The sequence below is a fragment of the Ictalurus punctatus genome, unplaced genomic scaffold, assembly GCF_001660625.3.
Source record: "Ictalurus punctatus breed USDA103 unplaced genomic scaffold, Coco_2.0 Super-Scaffold_100, whole genome shotgun sequence".
In the NCBI taxonomy this organism is placed as follows: domain Eukaryota; kingdom Metazoa; phylum Chordata; class Actinopteri; order Siluriformes; family Ictaluridae; genus Ictalurus; species Ictalurus punctatus.
In genome coordinates this window covers 260,607-276,769 of record NW_026521086.1, presented here as the reverse complement: position 1 = coordinate 276,769, position 16,163 = coordinate 260,607, and the positions used below count along the sequence as shown (strand labels likewise).

The 16,163-nt window shown below is 43.7% G+C and overlaps 4 non-coding genes across 4 annotated transcripts; 1 reads left to right on the top strand and 3 right to left on the bottom strand.

Annotated features, from left to right (window-relative positions):
• Positions 1-1,753: 1,753 nt before the first annotated feature.
• Positions 1,754-1,826, top strand: trnav-aac (transfer RNA valine (anticodon AAC)). Its single transcript has one exon. It is a non-coding gene; the product is annotated as a tRNA-Val (tRNA).
• A 6,342-nt stretch (positions 1,827-8,168) lies between these two features.
• On the bottom strand, positions 8,169-8,250 carry trnas-gcu (transfer RNA serine (anticodon GCU)). The gene has a single exon. It is a non-coding gene; the product is annotated as a tRNA-Ser (tRNA).
• A 504-nt stretch (positions 8,251-8,754) lies between these two features.
• On the bottom strand, positions 8,755-8,836 carry trnal-uag (transfer RNA leucine (anticodon UAG)). Its single transcript has one exon. It is a non-coding gene; the product is annotated as a tRNA-Leu (tRNA).
• A 2,165-nt stretch (positions 8,837-11,001) lies between these two features.
• trnas-gcu (transfer RNA serine (anticodon GCU)) lies at positions 11,002-11,083 on the bottom strand. The gene has a single exon. It is a non-coding gene; the product is annotated as a tRNA-Ser (tRNA).
• Positions 11,084-16,163: the final 5,080 nt, after the last annotated feature.

Genomic DNA, 16,163 nt, shown 5'->3' with positions numbered 1-16,163 from the left:
TTATTAACTTATTGTTCCATGCAGTTCTGCCACAGCCAACACCACATGTGGTCTGCCATCCTCACATACCACCACCTTCTGTGCCTAGCACTTCCTCACAGAGTAAAGCCCCTGCATCACTTCCCAGAGTACCACCACTAACTGCACAGTCAGTACCTACAGCACCTCCAACAGCTGCTACGCAGTCAGTACCTACAGCACCTCCAACAGCTGCTGTGAAGTCAGTACCTGCTGAACATGCACCAGTGCCCTGCACACAGACAGACGCCCCTGTATTCAGTTGCATCCAAGATATTAACTGCTGGAACTGCTCCCTCCAGCAAAAAATCTGGATGAAAACAGCGATGGAAGCCATGGGACTCTGGCCAGGATCACGACCCGTGAGACACCTTATGAACATGGTTTCCTTGTGGCGTTATCCTCCTCAGCCTGAGCTTATAGAAACCAACACAGGCCTGCCATCACCAAAATACTTCCAGCTCCATCCATTGTTCATCTGGAAACCGGAGCACAGTATTATGGAAAGGCTCAGGAACAATTACATCCTGCCTTGTCTTTACAGCTGTCCACATCTTCAGGTTGTTTCCTCTGGTGTGGGAAGACCCAGAGTGGTTCTTGGTACCAGCGGGCAATATTATATCCTTTCCTCTCGTCTGTGCTGTAAAGCATGCAAAAAATACTGGTTCCCTGATAAACCCCAGTGGCTAGACATGCTAGCAAAGCGTTTTACGAACATCTTGCCAGTGATAGATGAACTGCGGCACTCTGGAACATCACCAAATGATATGGCCAACCAGCTGTCTGAGATGTTTCACCTGAAGTACGAAAGAGCCCACCTAGCCTACCTGCTCAGCATGCAGAACACCAGGGATGCTGAAGCAGGGCTGTATGGACAGAGGACCATCACTGGGGCACTGAGGAAGGACGACACACCAGCACCGTTTGGGGGTTATGAGGACACTGATGGGTGGTATGGGGTGTCCGTGACTGCACACTATGTGGTGGAGTGTCTTCTTCAAGAATATCAGCGGCAGGAGGCAGCTCTCACTCAGGTCCTACAAGGCACTTTTGGATAGGTGTTCAGTTCAGATCACACATGCAAAGTTGCTAGAAAAGTGACTCTCTCATCTGGCACAATGTCATCCTACGCTGTGATGAATGAGAACTGGACGATCCTGTCCTAGGTGATGCTGCAATCTAAAAGTGAGCGGTCCTTAGAGTCAATGTACTGTGGGCTAGCCACAAGGAAACTGTGTTCATAAGATGTCTCACAGGTCGTAATCCTGGCTAGAGTCCCATGGCTTCCATTGCTGTTTTCATGCAGATTTTTTGCTGGAGGGAGCAGTTCCAGCAGTTAATATCTTGGATGCAACTGGATACAGGGGCATCTGTCTGTGTGGAGGGCACACTGCACAGTGCACAGCACTGACTGCTGACCAGCTGCACACTGTGCAGCCAGTGGTGGTACCCTGGCAATTGATGCAGGGGCCTTACTCTGTGAGGAGGCTTGCAAAGCACATTCTGTTGACCAATTTATTGTTTCCTTCCTTTTGTGCCAACTACTATGAAGTACCACAAGAGGCTCCAAGTTACAATCTGTGCATTGGCCGGGAATCGAACCCGGGTCAACTAGGCAGCTATGTTCACCACTATACCACCAATGCCACAATTCAACTCGGGTGAACAAAAGTTTAAGGATGTGCTCTTCTCATCAGAAGACCATAGGCAACATCCAAAGGGTCACCCTTTTGTGGTTTCTGTAGTGTAGTGGTTATCACGTTTGCCTAACACGCAAAAGGTCCCTGTTTCAAGACCGGGCAGAAACAAGCTGGAGATTTTGAACTTTGCTTTAATGACTGAGCGGTTGTCATCACCATAGGTTCAGGTCCTCTAGGAACAGCCGTAAAGCGAGACCTTGGACAGAGCAGATTTCCTGCTTTTGTAGCACAGCAGTTAACATTTGCTTACAAAATGAAAAGGAGTGTCTGGATTTCCCAAGAAAGTGGAAGTCTGGCTCTTACGTAGCTCAGTAAGGCTCCGTGCGTGACTGGAAAATTTTCCGTAAAGTAGTGGTCGCCAAGTTCACCCATCAGCAAGAGGTCTACGCCCGAAAAAGGCTGGGAGCGGTTTCACTTCCATTGAGCTTTTGTAGCAAGGCAGATATCAGCTGCTTGCAAAATCACAGGCAGTCTCTGCTTTTCCACTGAATGTGGAAGCCTGACCCTTTCCTTCGTCAAGAAGACAAGAGTAATGATGAGCTTGACTCGAAGTTGCAACTTGTAATTCCCCACCTCCAAGCGGGAAAACGCAAAGCAAACGCACCCCACGACTTGAAATTGCCATTCGTCAACCGTGGGAAGTCTTCTCATCTACCAGTTCCTTCCCCGTTCGTCGAGTGACATCGAGTCGGCATGAGGGAGTCAGAACTCACAAAGTGGCACTTACCTCAGTGGTTATTTGCTTTAGATCAGGGTTGTCCTGTCATATCCAGAATGGGCCAGTGTGGTTGCAGGTTGTCATTCTAACCAAGCAGAAGCCACACTTTAGTCTATTTAAAGCCAAGATCGGCGGATCCAGCAATTGGAATCAGGTGTGGCTCCTGCTAGATTGGAACGAAAACCTGAAGATTGGACAACGCTGCTTAAGACCAATCAGCATATAGACATATTTGCTTATTAAATATAAAACATTGACTATATAGATGGCTGATCGCGGAAAATGTACACCTCTCATCACAGTTTGCATGCTAGCTTGTCGCTAACAAAAGACAGATGCATGTTCTTACATTTTCGCCCCTGTTCATTGGTCAAACGTGCCCTGTTGGATAATGATGTGTTTACAAACAGCAAAGAGAGCACTAAGAATTCAAGAGGGAAGCAGAAAGAGTTGTAGGTGGACTGCAGAGAAGCACATTCTGTTGACCAACTTATTGTCAAGTAGGTGATTCCTTCCTTTTGTGCCAACTACCATGAAATACCACGAGAGGCTCCAAGTTACAATCCGTGCATTGGCCGGGAAACAAACCCAGGTCAACTGCTTGGAAGGCAGCTATGCTCACCACCATACCACCAATGCTCACGCACTCTGACTAAACAGAATAAGGTTATATTAGTGTTACAGGGGAAAAAAAAAAGAAACTCGTAGTAGCGCTGATGAAATACATATACATGACAAAAACTGCTAGGAAGAAGAACTCAGAACATTTGCTTAGCCTAATAATTTTTTTTTCCATCTGCACATAATTATTTTAGCAGTTGCTTTTGCAATAAAAAGACTTAAAGTCGAGGGTCCCTGTAAGTATCTACGGAGAGAAAGAGAGTAGCAGTGAACCATTGACATCATGTACAGAGTTAGCATGAAGGTGTGATTGACAGTTTTTAGAAATCACTTCCTAATCCTATGCTAAGAGGAATACTACTAGGCTACTACTCTAATAATAATAATAATAACAATAACGAGAAGAAGAATAAGAAGAAAGATAGATTAAAGGGTGAGGAATAAAATCAATATAAAGTGGGGCTGTTTTGTCTTCAGCAAGAATATCTAGTGCTAATAAGTAATTTGTCAACAACATTGTATATATCTAGTGCCTGGTAATCAACCTCCTCACCTGGTGAGAGGACAGTCCACTCATCCTGACATTTCACACAGTATGAATAATAATGATAACAAAAGGAAGTAAAGCTAAATGAATGTTTTAACTGAGAGCAATACCTTGTACCCATATTTCCAATTTTATAGTAGATTGCACACAGTTTTTGCTTGTTACGTTTAGACCCAAGGGGATACTTGGAAACTTAAAAAGCACCATTGTCATTGCACCATCGCAAATGCTGAGGATCATCAGCAACATAGTCTGTTGTAAAACAGTGTGTTTATGCTTTTGGTAAACACATGTAAAAAACATCTAAAGGACTCCTACTTTGAAAAGGTCCCCTGACAGTCATTAAGATCACAAGTTATTGAAAAATTTGCCTCATGTGCATGAATGAGGATTAATTTGACAATCGTTCTCCGAGAGCATTTAGGACAACAGAATAGACGAGGCATTTTTGGCAGATATTACTGTAAGAGGTTGATTACTCTGGTAACTGGAGTAGGTAGAGGCTTGTCACCATCCACAGTAAGTTTCAAAACATATTGCTGAAGAGAAATCAGAGTGTTCTTCAAATGAGATGGATATGTTGAATTGAAGACAAAATAAGCACAAAATGAAGCAAGAGCCCTTTCATCCACACCGCTAGCGCAGCAGAACTCTATCCCATCAACTTTGATGAATGCAGTGACTCTTCTTGTAAACACAGTTTTGCAGTCAGTGACTTCTGGTACTTGCAGCGGTAACAGCAGACTTTCTATGCCAGCGACCTGCCTTCGAGCCTCAGCTTCATTAACTGTTTTTTAAAGGATTGGGTTTTTTTCACTGTAGAAGTTCACTACAACTGTAGAAGTTGTAGAATAAATTCCCCATGAACAACACTGACTGGAGCACATGCCAATTAGAAAGATTAAGTTGATGGACTATTAGCAAGTTATTGTCATCCATTCGCATAAATCCAACAATTATATTTTTCACTATTTAGCTTTCTTTTTACTTTAAGGATCTAATAAATTGCATATATGAAATGATTTTATTTACAAGTATCATGTTTGTGATTTTAGGTTATTCGTCAAATAGTATAGCTTCTGACCATTAAATCAAAACAGACTTGTGATTTGATTACATAATGCTTATTTATTTAGAAACAGAAGTAACTAAATACAAACATGCTAAATACTTTATATTTTTATATATAAATAACCAGGTGAAAAAGAAGACAACCTTCCAATTGTGAAACTGGTTATTAAAGCCCTTAATTAAGTGTATTGTCCATGCAGTATGCACAGATGTCCTTCTCATCTAGGGATAAAATGTTCCGCTGGCCCTTTAAGAAGCAGGAATGTGAGTTCGCGTTCTGCCCATGAGTATCGCGAGAGTTCACCTGCGAGCAGCGCGATTTACAACGCGATTCGGGTGCTTCTTATGAAGTGTGAGAACCGGGAAGTTCTTGTGCATGAAGCAAGACTTTAAGTTTAAAGTCACAATGGAGCCACTGAGCAGTGAGACTAAGCGTACTCGTCAGGCTTACATCTGAAGACCAAACATCTGTTGTGAAGTTCATCGCGGAGTGGTTATGAAGAAGCTCGTGAATATGATCTGCCATACGGTTGTATAACTCCGGTAAGCAGACGAATGTGAAATGACGCCGACTCGGTAAAGTGTAGCGAGGCTCAAGGTGTTTTACCAGTCGCTGAAATCCCATGTCCTTCACTACAGAGCATGGTTGATCATCAAGCGCCATAAACTCCAATACTTTCTGAGTAATTTCTAGAGTTTTTGTGCTGTCGGATTATCAGATATTTTTAAATTATGGATAGATGAAAAATAGCCTTTCGGTATCGGCCGATACATCGGTGCATCTCTAGTTAAAACCAAGAATATAATGGGTAATTGCATATTTCATTTTAATTGACCCCCCCCCCCCTTTTTTTTAACTGAAGCAGCCTTATATGGTCTTGCATGTGTACAAATATTATATTTGTATGTGTATGTTCTATTTCCTACTGTCGATAAGGAAAGGGAAAAGGAGACAGACTTATATTCTTGGTTGTACAAAACCACGCTGTTACTTCAATTCAGTTCCATTTTATTTGTATAGCGTTTTTTAACAATAGACGTTGCCTCAAAGCAGCTTTACAGAAACATATAAACACGGGATACAGATTTTAAATGTGCGACAGTCAACACTGGAACCAGCACCAGACAGGTCATTACAAAAATATGGATGGATGGAATGTTAGAAAAAGAGTAGTAAAAAAGGTCAATGTAATGCTCACTTCATTTGGAAGTCATTTAGGAGAAAATGATTTTGGTGCTGCAGTGCAAGATGACGAGATAACTTCATCTAATATCCAAAGTGTTGCTGGTGGCACATATCATTATGTTGGTATTCTTAAAGCTTTGTCCAAAACCATGGAAAGAATCTGGTCTATTGTTCTAGAGAAGTATGAATTCGAACTTCAACTGAACATGGATGTCTTACCACTGTTTAAAAGTTCGTCTTTGTAGTTTTGGCCAATTATAGGGTTACTGCAGGGTTATACTAAGAAACCAGTTGTCATTGCTCTGTTCTGTGGTAAATCAAAGCCAACATCACAAACTGATGAATTTGAAAGATCTAGTCAGTGAACTGCAAGGGTTAAGCAAGGGATTTGCCATAAATGGGAAGCAATTTTTCCTAAATGTCACATCTATCCTGTGTGATGCTCCAGCTAGAGCTTTTATAAAGGGAATTAAATCACATACTGGTTATTCAGGTTGTGACAAGTGCATCCAGTCTGGTGTGTACATCAACCATAGAATGACCTTTCCTGAGATCAACAGCCCACGTAGGACTGATGAGTCTTTTATCAACATGTCTGATGAAGACCATCATACTGAAACATCTCTTTTAAAAGCTGCAGGAATTGGCATGGTATCATGCTTTCCACATGATTACATGCACCTTGTATGTCTTGGTGTTATGTGAAAACTGCTGGACTTATGGCTTGCTTCAGGGCCTTTATGTTGTCATTTGTCTGCTCGCCAAAGTGTTATAATCTCAGACACACTTGTTAGCTTGAGACGTTATATTCCTGAGGACTTTGCTAGGAAACCCAGGCAATTCTCAGAAAGACTGAGGTGGAAAGCAACAAAATTGCGACAGTTTCTGTTATACACAAGTCCAGTGGTTCTTCTTGATGTGTTGTCATAACCAATGTACAGCAATTTTAATTATCTGTTGCTATCTTTATACTCTCCAATCCACTCTTTGTATAATTCTTAATGACTTTGCTCACAGTTTGCTAGTGTCATTTGTAAAGCATTTTAGTGAGTTGTATGGTCCTGAATTTGTTATCTACAATGTACATGGGCTAACCCATCTTTCTGAGGATGTCAAAAAACATGGAAGCCTTGAGTTCTTGTCTGGGTTTCTGTTTGAAAACTTCCTGGGATAAATAAAAAATTTTTATTTGAGAACTCCACACCATCTCCTATAACAGGTTATACGGAGACTTTCAGAAATGGACTGTTTCATGGTAATTGCTGAACATTTGGATATGAAAATTGTCTTGAAAAACAACATGAAAATGGCCCAATTCCACCGGATTTTAATAAAGTTGATCAGTTCCAGGAGGTTGTTCTAGGTAGCACTAGAGTTCATCTATCATGTATGGGAGAAAACTGTAGGAATTGGAGGCTGCTTTGGTGTAGTAATGAATATTCTTCAATGTCAGGAGAAAGTAAAGTGCTTAAAACACTTATCTAAATGAAAAGCTTACAGCACCTAGTAGTCCCATTCAGTCTCCCAACCAATAACTAACCAGGCCCAACTTTGCTTTGCTTCTGAGATCAGGCTTTGTCAGAGTGGTATGGCTGTAAGCAACAGATGCCACCAAATGGGGCCTATTTAAATAGTATAAGCAAACATCTGACTGACTGATTGATTTATTGATTGATTTTCCTTCATTTCTACACAATCAGTCTGACTGTGAATTGGTGGAGTCCATGCACTTCTTCAAATAAGACAGGGTGCTCACTCACACCTGAATGTCATCCCGTTGATTGAAAACACCTGACCCTAATTTCCCCTTCAGACTAACTGCTCATGCAGACGCCAACAGTGTCTGCACCATGCACGCTTCCTTTACAGGATGCGCTTAAGCAAGGTCTTTACAAGAAAAATAGGGTCCAAACCCACATGGGCTGTGCACAGCGGATAGGCAGCTCATCACCTTAACCTCTTGCTGACATAGCTCACGCGTATGAAATTACATCCCGGTGTGCGGAGCAAAAAAGAGGTTTCGGTGCAGGTTCTTTGCCCCTGTCGTCTGGACTGCGGAATGCGTTCTGCGTTGACGGACCTCCAGAGACGCAAGAGCCTTACAGCAGCTGTGGCCAAAAAGCATTGAAATACAGCTCACAGTCGCGAAACACGTAGCCACAGTGCTAGCTCTTCACATTTCTCCACCCTCTCTAGTGCCAGCTCAGGGACCTGTACAAAGCTTCCCGGTTGTAGGCCTTGTAGGTGTGAGACAGATTGCAACAAAGCCAGACATTGCTGGAAAGAGGAGGCAAAGTGAGAAGCTTGCGACGAGGATGGGATTCGAACCCACGCGTGCAGAGCACAACGGATTAGCAGTCCATCGCCTTAACCTCTCGGCCACCTCGTCCGAGGCCCGCCCTGTTTAACGAAAACTATGCAAATGAGGGTTTCGTGTTCGCCGACTAGATGACTGCTTCTCAAATAGATTTGATTCAAGTCTTGGGGTATGAGCTGTGCCGTCATATAAACTGAAGGGTGACGATGCGGCGAGACGGCCCAAAGGTCTCACAGAACGGGACAACTCCATAGTCGAGCCGTCGCAATGCAATCCAATCCTTGGGCGGCTAGGTACCGACTACCTATGGACTGCCCGTCCCAGCGAGTTAAATTTCTTTGGAAAATGTAACTTTTACCCGTGACCCTGAGTAGGATTACGCGGTATAGAAGATGGATGGATGGAAATGTAACTTTTATCCTTACCTGGATATACACAACGACTGTGGAAAAGGGGGGCATGAATTGCGACGTTCGTGAGGCAGCATGCTACGTGGTGTATAGCATGAAAGCGTGGGAGAAAAACCTGGGCAAAGCCTTTGGAGACGAGACATCACCCACCGCAAGCTAACGACCGTGGTAGCGGTGGGATTTGAACCCACGCCCCCGAAGAGACTGGAGCCTAAATCCAGCGCCTTGGACCACTCGGCCACGCTACCCGCAGGCCGGCGTGGTGGTAAACCCGTTCGTGGTAAGAAGGTGACCGGGTCATTCCGCCGGACGACAAGAAATCTGGCATGGGCGCGACAAATGGGCTGTTGTGAGACTCAAGTGCCTTTCGCTTAACCGGCTCTGGCGGAGACATCTAACCATTTCCAGCTGAAGACAGAGCTAAGGCGTGGTCTTTTGGACGCGATTCGTCTAGGCTTAAGACCCCATGCTCCACGGTCACATCGGTAGTGTTTGCGGAAGAGCTCTTCTGCCACGACCTTACATCCCACTTACGGTGGTGCTTGAAAGTTTGTGAACCCTTTAGAGCTTTCTATACATCTTCATTACCGGGAGCTAAAACATCGTAAGATTTTCACACAAGTATCAAAAGTAGATAAAGAGAACCTAATTACAGAAACCAGACAAAAACACTACAGATGGTCAGTTATTTATTGATGAAAATGATCCAGTATTGCATACCTGTGAGTGGCAAAAGTATGTGAACCTTTGCTTTCAGTATCTGGTGTGACCTCGGTGTGCAGCAACCACTGCAAACAAACGTTTCCGGTAACTGTTGATCAGTCCTGCACGTCAGCTTGGAGGAATTTTAGCCCATCCCTCATTACAGTACAGTTTCATCTCTAGGATGTGGGTGGGTTTCCTCACATGAGCTGCTTGCTTCAGGTCCTTCCGCAGCATTTCTACTGGATCAAGGTCAGGACCTTGACTTGGCCATTCCAAAACATTGACTTTATTCTTCTTTAACCATCCTTTGGTAGAACGACTTGTGTGCTTAGGGTTGTTGTCTTGCTGCGCGGCCCACTTTCCTCTTGAGATCCAGTTTACGGACAGATGTGCTGACATTTTCTTTTAGAATTTGCTGGTATTAGTCAGAATGCATTGTTCCATCAATGATGGCAAGCCGTCCTGGCCCAGATGCAGCGAAACAGGCCCAAACTGCAACGCTACCACCACCATTTTTCAGAAATGGGATACCGGTCTTATGCTGGAATGCGGTGTTTTCCTTCCCCCAAACATAACCCTTCTCATTTAAACCAAAAAGTTCTAGTTTGGTCTCACCTGTCCACAAAACGTTTTTTCGAGTAGCCTTGTGTCTTGTCCATGTGATCTTTAGCAAACTGCATGCAGGAAGCAATGTTCTTTATGGAAACAGTGGCTTTCTCCTTGCCATCCTGCCATGCACACCACTGTTGTTCAGTGTACTCATTATGCTGGACTCAGGAACATTGACATTTGCCTACGCGAGAGAGGCCTTTAGTGGCTTAGAAGTTACCCTGGGATCCGTTGTGACCTCGTGGACAATTACATGTCTTGCTCTTGGAGTGATCTTTGTTGGCTGACCACGCCTGGGGAGGGTAACCATGCTCGTGAATTTCCTTCATTTGTACACAATCTGTCTGACTGTGGATTGGTGGGAGTCCAGGCGCTTTAGAGATTTTTTTTTTTTTTGGAACTTTTCCAGCCTGATGAGCATCAACAACTCTTTTTCTGAGATCCTCACAAACTTCCTTTTTTCATACCATGATACACTTCCACAAACATGTGTTGTGAAGATCAGACTTTGATAGATCCCCGTTCTTCAAATAAGACAGGGTGCTCACTCACACCTGATTGTCATCCCGTTGATTGAAAACACCTGACCCTAATTTCCCCTTCAGACTAACTGCTCATGCAGACGCCAACAGTGTCTGCACCACGCACGCTTCCTTTACAGAATGCGCTTAAGCAAGGTCTTTACAAGAAAAATAGGGTCCAAACCCACATGGGCTGTGCACAGCGGATTGGCAGCTCATCACCTTAACCTCTTGCTGACATAGCTCACGCGTATGAAATTACATCCCGGTGTGTGGAGCAAAAAAGAGGTTTCGGTGCAGGTTCTTTGCCCCTGTCGTCTGGACTGCGGAATGCGTTCTGCGTTGACGGACCTCCAGAGACGCAAGAGCCTTACAGCAGCTGTGGCCAAAAAGCATTGAAATACAGCTCACGGTCGCGAAACACGTAGCCACAGTGCTAGCTCTTCACATTTCTCCACCCTCTCTAGTGCCAGCTCAGGGACCTGTACAAAGCTTCCCGGTTGTAGGCCTTGTAGGTGTGAGACAGACTGCAACAAAGCCAGACATTGCTGGAAAGCGGAGGCAAAGTGAGAAGCTTGCGACGAGGATGGGATTCGAACCCACGCGTGCAGAGCACAACAGATTAGCAGTCCATCGCCTTAACCTCTCGGCCACCTCGCCCGAGGCCCGCCCTGTTTAACGAAAACTATGCAAATGAGGGTTTCGTGTTCGCCGACTAGATGACTGCTTCTCAAATAGATTTGATTCAAGTCTTGGGGTATGAGCTGTGCCGTCATATAAACTGAAGGGTGACGATGCGGCGAGACGGCCCAAAGGTCTCACAGAACGGGACAACTCCATAGTCGAGCCGTCGCAATGCAATCCAATCCTTGGGCGGCTAGGTACCGACTACCTATGGACTGCCCGTCCCAGCGAGTTAAATTTCTTTGGAAAATGTAACTTTTACACGTGACCCTGAGTAGGATTACGCGGTATAGAAGATGGATGGATGGAAATGTAACTTTTATCCTTACCTGGATATACACAACGACTGTGGAAAAGGGGGGCATGAATTGCGACGTTCGTGAGGCAGCATGCTACGTGGTGTATAGCATGAAAGCGTGGGAGAAAAACCTGTGCAAAGCCTTTGGAGACGAGACATCACCCACCGCAAGCTAACGACCGTGGCAGCGGTGGGATTTGAACCCACGCCCCCGAAGAGACTGGAGCCTAAATCCAGCGCCTTGGACCACTCGGCCGGACAACAAGAAACCTGGCATGGGCGCGACAAATGGGCTGTTGTGAGACTCAAGTGCCTTTCGCTTAACCGGCTCTGGCGGAGACATCTAACCATTTCCAGCTGAAGACAGAGCTAAGGCGTGGTCTTTTGGACGCGATTCGTCTAGGCTTAAGACCCCATGCTCCACGGTCACATCGGTAGTGTTTGCGGAAGAGCTCTTCTGCCATGACCTTACATCCCACTTACGGTGGTGCTTGAAAGTTTGTGAACCCTTTAGAGCTTTCTATACATCTTCATTACTGGGACCTAAAACATCGTAAGATTTTCACACAAGTATCAAAAGTAGATAAAGAGAACCTAATTACAGAAACCAGACAAAAACACTACAGATGGTCAGTTATTTATTGATGAAAATGATCCAGTATTGCATACCTGTGAGTGGCAAAAGTATGTGAACCTTTGCTTTCAGTATCTGGTGTGACCTCGGTGTGCAGCAACCACTGCAAACAAACGTTTCCGGTAACTGTTGATCAGTCCTGCACGTCAGCTTGGAGGAATTTTAGCCCATCCCTCATTACAGTACAGTTTCATCTCTAAAAATATATTAACAATATATTACAAAATATTGACACTTTGGACCCAATTTGGACATTTTCACTTAGGGGTGTACTCACTTTTGTTGCCAGCGGTTTAGACATTAATGGCTGTGTGTTGAGTTATTTTGAGGGGACAGCAAATTTACACTGTTACACAAGCTGTACACTCACTACTTTACATTGTAGCAAAGTGTCATTTCTTCAGTGTTGTCACATCAAAAGATATCATCAAATAATTACAAAAATGTGAGGGGTGTACTCACTTTTGTGAGATACTGTGTGTGTGTGTTGTGTGTATATATATATATATATATATATATATATATATATATATATATATATATATATATATATAAAAATTTTAATCAGATATATGAAACAGTTTGGTTTTGTGTTTACTATCTTGGTAGAAAAGTCAGCTATTTCTATATTAAAGTTTACTACAAGTTTAACTAAAGTTTGCTACAGTGAATAGTATAATCGTATAGAATTTAACTAAAGCAAATAAAATTTCCTAATTGTTCTTGTTTCTAAGATATTTTTGAGAATGAAAAGTATTGTTAAAGTTGTTATAAGCTGAGAGAGAGAGAGAGAGAGAGCGAGAGTGAGAGCGAGAGAGAGAGAGCTGCTGTGAGGAAATGCAGCTGACTGAGCAATAAATAAATAAATAATCATAAATCTGACCAGTGTGCAGTGCTGCTTAGGCAAAATATAAAGTAGTTTGGTTTAATTCTGGTCAGCGATGATTTGTTCTTCATAGCCGTCGATGTGTGATGAAGTTAGGAGTTGTGTGATTTAGGAGAAAGAGGGTGGGAAGAGTTTTTGGGGAGCCACAGATGGACATAAAAGGGATAAGAACCGTTAGAGATCAGAAAAAAACAGTAATAGACAGAAATGTGTTTTATTCTGTTTGTTGGCAAGGGGGAAAGTGAGCAGTGAGGTAAGTGTGTGATTATATGCCGTGACTAACAGTGAAGTCGTGACACTGTGACACCCGTATCGAACACCTCTACATGCAGCTATAATGGAGATACTGAGGATGTATGCACCGTTATAGGAAGATGACAGTAATTTACCATTAACTTGTGTAAATACGTTTTGTGAAAAGGACAGTTTAGAGGGAGGATTTTCTGGTTTCTTTTACGAGACGTGCAGATGTGTCTCACTGTCTCTTCATCTCTTTTGATACAGGAACACGGAGGGAGGATACATCTTCTGATCCGCCGTTTGCTGCCGACGAGCTGTACTACAACACCGTGGAGAGTGACTACGAGGATGACGTCCACATGCCTGACCAGCATGAGGAGGAGCAAAATGGTGGTGATGAGCATGAGGTGCCTTTTAGAAGTCCTTCGAGAAGCCCGTCCCCTTTACCAGGCCTATCTGCTCTAAGAATCACACCCTTTCCTGTAATAAGCCCATCCCCTTTGAGAATCACACCCCCTTTTAGAAGCCCATCCCCTTTTTGAGATTCTCATCCCTTTTAAGAAGAACATCTCCTATAAGAAGACCGACCCCCGTGAGGAGGCTATCTCCTATAAGAAGACCGACCCCCGTGAGGAGGCTATCTCCTATAAGAAGACCGACCCCCGTGAGGAGGCTATCTCCTATAAGAAGACCGACCCCGTGAGGAGGCTATCTCCTATAAGACCAACCCCCGTGAGGAGGCTATCTCCTATAAGACCAACCCCCGTGAGGATCTCCTATAAGAAGACCATGCACTACGACAAGCCCACCCACTTCTGTTACTCCTGCATCCGTTCCTCACGTCAGCGTCAACGTAACTTTGTGGTTAGATGTAAGTGTTGATTAGACTTAGATCTGGGTTATAATCTGTATTAAGACCTGTTATGTCCCCTCCATTTTCACTGAGTAGAGCTGAAACCTTTACAATGCACATCTGTTACATTTGATTTTTTGTTGTTGATATAATAACCATTTACTTTTTTTTTTTAAGTACCATTACTTTGTTCTTTTATACTGCATGAGCAAAAATAAAAATAACTTAATTAAATAATAATAATAAAAAACATCTTTTGGAGAAATGGGGTGGGTTTTATGTAAACAAGTTAAACATCTAATATTGAGTCAGAAACATGTCAAAGAATCATATTAAATCATGAACATGTGAAACATATGATAATGAATTTGTTAGAAAAACTATTTTCCCTTGCTCCCAGCGGCGTGAAACTCACTGTATAGTGATTTAAGCCAGTGTAGCGCCCCCGTGTGTCTGCACACACAGGAGGAATGAAAACACGCTTTGTCAGGGCACTTTTGAGGAAAAGTGACTTTCTAGACTGCAAATCTCACATTTTCCCCTTTATCATACATTATCATCATATAATGGATTTTAATGTAAACAATCCTATTTCGTATCATTTTACATCAGAAACCTGCAAAGTATATTATGTACAAAATGTCATATTGGAGCAGGTCACCGTCACGTATCGTGACGGAGCAGAGATAGGACGGATGCAAGTGCAGGATGAACAGTTGTTTATTTGAAAGAGGGACAGGCAGACAAATCCAAAACGTGATCCAAAACGTAATCCATAAACATGCAAGAGGTCAGGCGATTGGCAAACAAGCGTACACGGGGCAAGGCAGGAATCTAGGTCGTGGTCACGGAAAACAGGGTCGATAAACAAAACAAGAAACGAACTATGACGAGGGACTGGAAGCGGATAATCCAGCGCGAACTAACTCTAAACATGGACCGTGACTATGACTATGACTATGACTATGATACGAGCTAAACTAACTCTAAACATTTAATCTTCCGCGTTGTGTGCTGGGAGGCGCGCAGTATATATGCGGACATGATCAGCGTCTAAACCGCTAGCAGCTGAGAGCAATTCAGACCCACGTGAAATCCCAGCCAATGACAGAACAGGGAGGAGACAGAAACATAAACAAAACACACGTGTCCAGATGTCATTACAGTCAACAACGGAAAAGCAGGTGCTCGCACATTCACGCTTAGAGCACGCTGCTTCAAGGGGGAATCGTGACAGAACCCCCCTCCCGAGTGCCATGAGTCATCCCACTTCATTGGCGGCCCCGGCCCCCTGGGCTGAATGTCCCAAACAGAGCCAGGAAACTGCCCGGTGTTCTTGGCGGCGTAGGGAGGCTGAGCGACGACAGCAGCTGAACAGGGAGGCTGAGCGACGACCGCAGCTGAACAGGGAAGCTGAGGCTCTGAGGTTACCAGGTGAACCTTGGGCATGGGCGGAGCTTGGCTGTGCGTGTCAGCAGACTCGGGTGTCAGCAGAACTTGAAATTACATGAATTTCTCAAAATAAACAGAAAAAGCAAGCAGAAATCTGTTTTTGCCTAACAACATTACATTTCAATTGCCCAGTGTTTAAAGGTGAAAATATACAACAAAACTGAAGTCATGCTGCTTAGGTATAGAAACTGTAACATACACAACACAACACCACATGAAATCTCTCTTACAAGAAATGCATAACACCATCTCTACTTGAGCAGATTATTTTTAAGTGAATGTACTCGTGCACTGCAGGCATCAGCTCCGATGTTCATGAACAGCCTCTGAATCACCTCAAAGGTGTATTTGAAGTTTGTGGGGTAGTTTATGTTACGTGCATAAAGCAATCCCATCAAGTTGACAAATGCATTTGGTACATCACCAAGATTGCGTAGAACGACAACTTCTTCCATTACAAGGGCTACATCACCGCAGTCACACGGAATAGGGTCCATCGCGTCATCCACAACTGTACTGATTCCAACAGTCACGCCCTTGATTAACTCTTCTTCAGAATCTGTGTGCTGTATTAAAAACAAAGACAAACTTTAAAATGTGCTTTCACACATACATCCTCACAAGTGCAGCGACTTAAGAACAGCATGAGTGAATCGATCTTAACTTTACTAGTCATCACACAAGATGAATTAA